Here is a 6,720-nt window from a genome sequence, read left to right as displayed (position 1 = left end):
TAAGCACTGGACTGCTAACCACAAGGTTGGTGATTCAAACTCATCAGCAGCTCCTCAGAAACTCCAAACAGAGTTGCTGTGAGTGAACCAACTTGAGGGCGATTAACCACAGCAACAATATATTACTGTTTTGGGAGAATGGGAAGATGCAGATCAGCAGACTTGTAATTGGCTTCAGTACTGTGCTTTTCAGAAGTGAAATATCTGCATTAGTGTTATTAGCTGAGATACTGTAGATAGTTTTACATGTCAGGAACAATTAACACATGTCCTGTGGGTCTGATTACTTGCATCAAGGAAGTTCTGTTCTACATAAACCCTGTAGCAAAGCCTTCAGGAAAGTAAAAGGTCCCTGTTCTATCATTAAATTCTGACGGTAATGTGCCCCTTTTTGATTGACTATAAACTTCAGCTCATGGGACTTTTTTCTCAAAGGTAAAAACAACCATGAGTAGGAGACAACTGTTTTCTTTAAAAAAAAAACAAAAAAAAAAAAATTAAGCCTCTGGTCTGAATCATCTATCAAAAGTTTTAAAAAAGCTAAAGCTAAAGCAATATTGCCTTAAAGTTAACACTGGAAAAAACAAATTAAAAATGAAAACTGGACATTTTCCTTAACATATAGCACAAAAAGAAGTCTATATGTTTAGGACATTGCCCAGAAGATTGGTAAATTTGCTATTTGATATGTAAAGCCATTTTAGGAATAGCATAATAGGTTATAATTTAAAAAGATTTGAGAAGCAATCAAATAATTGATAGTAAATTTATGAGTCATCTTGATTATAACATATCATAAGTTCTTGAAATAAAAAAGTAATTAGGTGAGATTCATATACATATAATTGTTGTTGAATTCTATCATGCAATCTCTAGCATCATTTCAATCACCAAGGCCATATTTTCCAACTACTGATCCTTCCTCTTTGCTCCCAACCTTTGCATTCCAATCATCACTAATGATCACTACATCTTAATTGCAGGTTTGATTAATTTCAGATTGAAGAAGTTGGTAGGATTCTTCTATTGCATCCTCACTGACTTCATTGATTGGTGCGTAAATTTGAATAATAGTGGTATTAACTGGGCTTCCCTATAGGCGCATGGATATTATCCTATCACAGACAGCGTAGTACCTCATGACTGATCTGGATATGTTCTTTTTGACGATGAATGCAACAGCATTCCTCTTGAATTTGTTATTCCCTGCATAGTAAACCATGTGTTTTTCAGATTCAAATTCAATAAATTAAGGATATTACTAATAATGTAAACTAGCATGCAGATTCTTCATTTTATATGTATAAGGGGCTTTGGTAGTGTTGTGGTTATGAGTTTGGGCTGCTAACCTCAAGGTCACCAGTTCAAAACTACCAGCTGTTCCACAGGAAAAATATGAGGCTTTCTGCTCCCCTAAAGATTTACAGCATTGGAAACCCTATACAGGGTCGCTTTGAATTGAAACTGACTCTATAGCACATAACCAACCAAACAACCAACCAACCAACCAACCAACCCAGAGAGGTGGCAGAGAAATTAAGCTGGCCTTCTGCTCACAAGTGTCTCCACTGACCACATGACTAATCAGAGACCAGCATCCTCAAAATGTAAACTGAAGAACACAGTTAATAGAAAAGCAAGGTTCCTACCAGTTTTGCAGTTCTATGGAATCCTGATATGGCACCATAGGATAATGCACTGGACTGCAAGATTGGTTTGAACTGTGAGGTCGGCAGTTCAATCCAAACAGTTGCTTCTTGTAAACTCTAAATAGGGTTACTGTGAGTCAGAACTGACTTGATATCACTTACCAGCAAAAATAACAAAGTTACAACTTTGGGAGTCTAGTGATTCTGTTGGTAAGCACTGGACTTCAGAACACAAGGTGGGCTATTCCAGCCCACAAACCACTCTTTGGGAGAAAGATGATGCTTTCTGCTCCTGCAAAGATTTATAGCCTCAAAAATCATATACAGGATAGCTATGAGTCAGAATTGACTTGATGGCACTTAATAACAATAATGAAACAAGTCATAACTTAAACCTTTTGAGTAATAGTTCTGTTATGTTTCTCTTCTTTCAGGGAAAACGAAGCAAAAATGTAACTTCAAAGCAGATGGTGTTGTTGTTGTTAGGTACCATTGAGTCAGTCCTGATTCATAGTGACCCTAAGCACAACATAATGAAACAATGCCCCGTCCCACTCCAAACTCACAATCGTTGCTACATTTGCGCCAACTGCCGCTACCACAGTGCCAATCCATCTCATTGTGGGTCTCCCTCTTTTTTTCTGACCCTCCATGTTATCAAACATGATATCCTTCTCCAGGGACTGACAATATGTCCGAAGTATGAGAGACAAAGTCTGGCCATCCTCGCTTCCAAGGAGCATCTGGCTCATAGATGAGTGGGTTCTTCCAACACAGAGTAGTTTGTTTTTTTGACATTCCATGGTACTTTTAATATTCTCCTCCAGTACCATGACTCAAATGCATCAATTATTTTATGGTCTTCCTTGTTCACTGTCCAACTTTCACATGCATCTGAGGTTATTGAAACTATCATGGCTTGATTCAGGCACCTTAGTCCTCGAACTGCTCTTCAACACTTTAGAGAGGTCTTGTGAAGCACATTTGCCTAATGCTATACTTGGTGTAAGGAGCTCTGATAGTGTAGTGGTTACAAATCAGACTGCTAACCTCAAGGTTGGCAGTTCGAAACTACCAGCGGTTCCGCAGGAGAAAGATGAGGTGTTTGGCTCCCATAAAGATTTACAGCCTTGGAAACCCTGTGCAGGGTCACTATGAGTCGGAACCAACTCCATGGTATTTAACAACAACAAATACTTTGTTTGATTTCTTGACTGTTGCTTCCATGAGTGTTGAGGGTTGATCTGAGCAAAATGAAGTCTTTGACAACTTGAATCTTTTCTCCATTCATCTTGATGTTGTTAATTGGTGCAGTGGTGAAAATTTTTGCTTTCTTTACATTGAGGTGCCACCCATACTTCAGGCTTTATTATTTGATGTTCATCAGTTAAGTATTTCAGACCTTCTTCATTTTCAGCAAGCAAGGTTGGATCACTTGTGTATCACAGGCTGTTAATGAGTCTTCCTCCAATTTTGATGCCACTTTTTTTTTTTCATATAATCCAGCATCTTAAATTATTTGCTCAGAATATTGATTGAATAAATATGGTGAAAGAATACAACCCTGGCACACACCTTTCCTAGTTTTAAACTATTTGGTGTTCCCTTGTTCTGTTTGAACAACTGCTTCTTGGTCTATGTTCAGATTTCACATGAACATACATTGAGTGTTCCAGAATATTTGTACTCCACAAATGTCATCCATAGTTTGTTATGATCCACACAATTGAAAGACTGTGCATAGTCAATAAAGCACAGGAAAACATCTTTCTGGTATTCTCTGCTTTCAGTCAAGATCCATCTGACGTCAGCTATGATATCCCTTGTTCTATGGCTTCGTCTGAATTTGGCTAGAACCTTTGGAAGTTCTTTGTCAATGCATGTTTGCAATGTTTTAAAATTATCTTTAGCAAAATTTTGCCTGCATGGGATAATAATGATATTATCCTATGATTTCCACATTCCATTGGGTTACCTCTCTTTGGAATGGGCGCAAATTTGGATCTCTTCCCATCTGTTGGCCAGGTAGCTGTCTTTCAAATTTCTTGGCATAGATAAGTGAGTGCCTCCAGTGCTGCATCAGTTTACTGAAAGATTTCAACTTGCATTCCATCAATTCTTGGTGCCCTGTTTTTTGCCAATGCATTCCATGCATCATGGACTTCTTCCTTAAGTATCATTGGCTTTTGATCATAAGCTGCCTTTTGAAATGGTTGTATATCGACCATTCCTTTTTGGTACAGTGACTCTGTATTACTTCCATCTTATTTTGATGCCTTCTGCATCATTAAATATTTTACCTATAGAATCCTTCAATATTGAATGTTGAACCTTGAATTTTCTCTCCAGTTCTCCCAGCTTGAGAAATCCTGAGCATATAATCCTAATTGCCTAGTGTGTAACTGGATTTGGAAGTGCTGAATGCCACTGATTCATATCCTTCAGTCATAAAAGAGAGATCAAGGAGGCATTGTTCTTAGATCCCATTGAGTTTGCTCTAACTCATAGTCACTATGCACAACATAAGTAAACAGTGTCCAGTCCTGAGCCATCCTCACAACATCACTGTCTCTCAAAGGTTGCTATACTTGAGCCCACTTCTTCTGCTGCCCTGGTGCCAATTTATCTTGTTGTCTTCCTCTTTTTTTGCTGAACCTCCATTTTACTAAGAATAATGTCTTTCTCAAGAGACTCCCACTAGTGACTGCTCCATCTAAGGTAAAACGTATATCTCTTCATATCACAGAGAAATCCTGGTGTTCTCATGGAAATGGCTGCCTTTATCACAAACAGATCTGTGGCTCTGGAAAAATTATAAAGCTTTTCTAGAACTCTGCTCTCTTATCTTCAAAAGAGAAGGTAAGGACTAAAACCAAAAAGTGAACTTATTGCTGTGGAGTTGATTTTGATTCATGGTGAACCCATGTGGTACAGAGTAGAACTGCCCCATAGAGTTTTTTATTTTTTTATAGAATCAGATGGCCAGGCCTTTCTTCTGTGGTGCTGCTGTGGTTGGGTGCACTTAAACTGCCAACATTTTAAGGTCAGTAGTTGAGCACAAACTGATTGTACCACTCAAGGATCTTTGAAGGAAGGACAGGTCTTAGAAGTTCTTTTTAGCTCTTATATTCTAGAATTCAAAGAAACAATGCTTGGGGCATAAACTAATGACTAAATTTGCCTAGAATTTCAGGTTATACTTTATTTGTTTTACCTAAAATGCAATAATTGCAGGTTGTAAAGTAAATATAGATCTGAAATTGAGACTAACTTGCCCCTAAAACATAATCTTTGCAGGTTGTAAAGTAGTGGCAGCTCCAAAATTTAGAACGACGTTTACATTTTAAACTGATAAGGAGAATATTGGGGTCTTCCTTTAATATAAAAGCCTGAGGTGCACTGTTAGGCAGTCTAGAAAGTTGTGGTTAGAACAAGAGATTTGATATTTTTCTTCCCACAGCAAGAGAGTTGTAAGAAAACAAGTGCAAAAAACCCTCCAAAAAGAGCCCAAGTGAAAGAGTGGGGGAGGAAGGAGGAAATAGAATAAGTGCAACACCTCCTAGGCTTGCAGTCTTTGAAGTGTCGCCTGAACTGAGGCAAAGCATTGTGGGATAGGAGGTCAAGAGAAAAAAATAGATTGAGACCCTTTGCTCAGAGGTTAATAGTTATATGTCAGAAGTGCTTTATCAGAGTAAAATGCCCTGTGCATTTAAAGATACTTTTTAGAGGTGTAAACCAATTCTATGGATGTTTCTCAAAGTCCCTATGATAAAAGGGTTTTATAATTTATAACCTAGTAGAAGGTTATTCTGCAATTAGAAGATCTACTTTAATTAGAAATAACAACAAACTTACGAAAAGAGCTGATGTTTCATATTAAAAATGATTCCAAGCAACATGATTTTATTTTGATTTTGGTACAGGAGGGGTAGGTGAGTGAAGCTGCTGATTGTGATCTGGAAGGGCTTTTATTTGCTCACCAGGATCTGCGCTGTTTCTACAAGTTCAGTGCCATGTAGCACTGTGAATTATGAATGAGAAAAATGATCTTTGCTCTTCGTAGGCTTTCTGATTCCTGAGTGGTTCCAGTCAAAGGTCATAGCTGAGGTAAATTTAAGTTTGCTTTGGCAAGACCTATTTTCTGTCAGAAAGCTGAGTAGACAATTGTGTAAAATTAGCAAAAGTTACTATGGAAGCATTAGAAAAGTTTCCTGAAAGTGGTATTTCCTTAAATGAGTTATCCTAAATCAGTATGTTCCAGAGTTTTTTTTTCTTTCTTTCTTTCTTTCCTTTTAATAGGAAAACCAAACATTTTCCTTTACATTTGGCAGGTTTCTTTGTGTGAAAGTGATGTGGTCAAGTTTTTATTTGTGTAGTTCGCCTCAAACGTGCAGTCATGCAGCCATTCAGATGATTAAGAGGACTCACAGGAAACCTCCCCCTCTGACTGTTTAACTTACCAAGAGTTTTAGAAGTAAGGCTGATAAAATTCATGAACTTATTCACAACTGTAGTGGTTGAATACCATCACTGAGCCCGTACATTAAACTCATTGGTTCTGTAAAGTCCAGTCACTGATGACAAAGCTAATGCAGAATGTTTCATTGAAGGTTAAGACCAGAGGATCTGAATAAAAAGTAGCAGGATCCCTGCTCTGATCTTTTTCTGACATTTCCCAAATCCAAAAGGCAAAGGGCATGGTGCAGGGTTGGTGCATTAACTTTTCCATACTCTGAGTTCTCACTGAGCAGTATTGGCAAGTTGGTTTTCACAGGCAGGGAAAGGAATAAACACAGACTAGGTGACTAAGTATTTGATTTGACTGTGGGTTTATTTTAAAAATAAGCTTATAAAAAACACATATCTGAAAAAAAGAAAAAAAACACAATAGCACAGATGCAATAAAAATTATGACACAATTGCAAATTACTGAGATACAAATTTCTATTGTTTAAAGTATATGTACATTTTGAATTCTTTCATTTTTCTCCAATGCCATTATTATAAAATGACTGATATAACACAGTCTTAAGTTTATCAGAATGGTTGGAAGCCTGTTTAGTCCTTGTAA

This window comes from Chrysochloris asiatica, unplaced genomic scaffold, assembly GCF_000296735.1.
Source record: "Chrysochloris asiatica unplaced genomic scaffold, ChrAsi1.0 scaffold00066, whole genome shotgun sequence".
NCBI classification, from domain to species: domain Eukaryota; kingdom Metazoa; phylum Chordata; class Mammalia; order Afrosoricida; family Chrysochloridae; genus Chrysochloris; species Chrysochloris asiatica.
Note: the sequence above shows the minus strand (reverse complement) of the source record.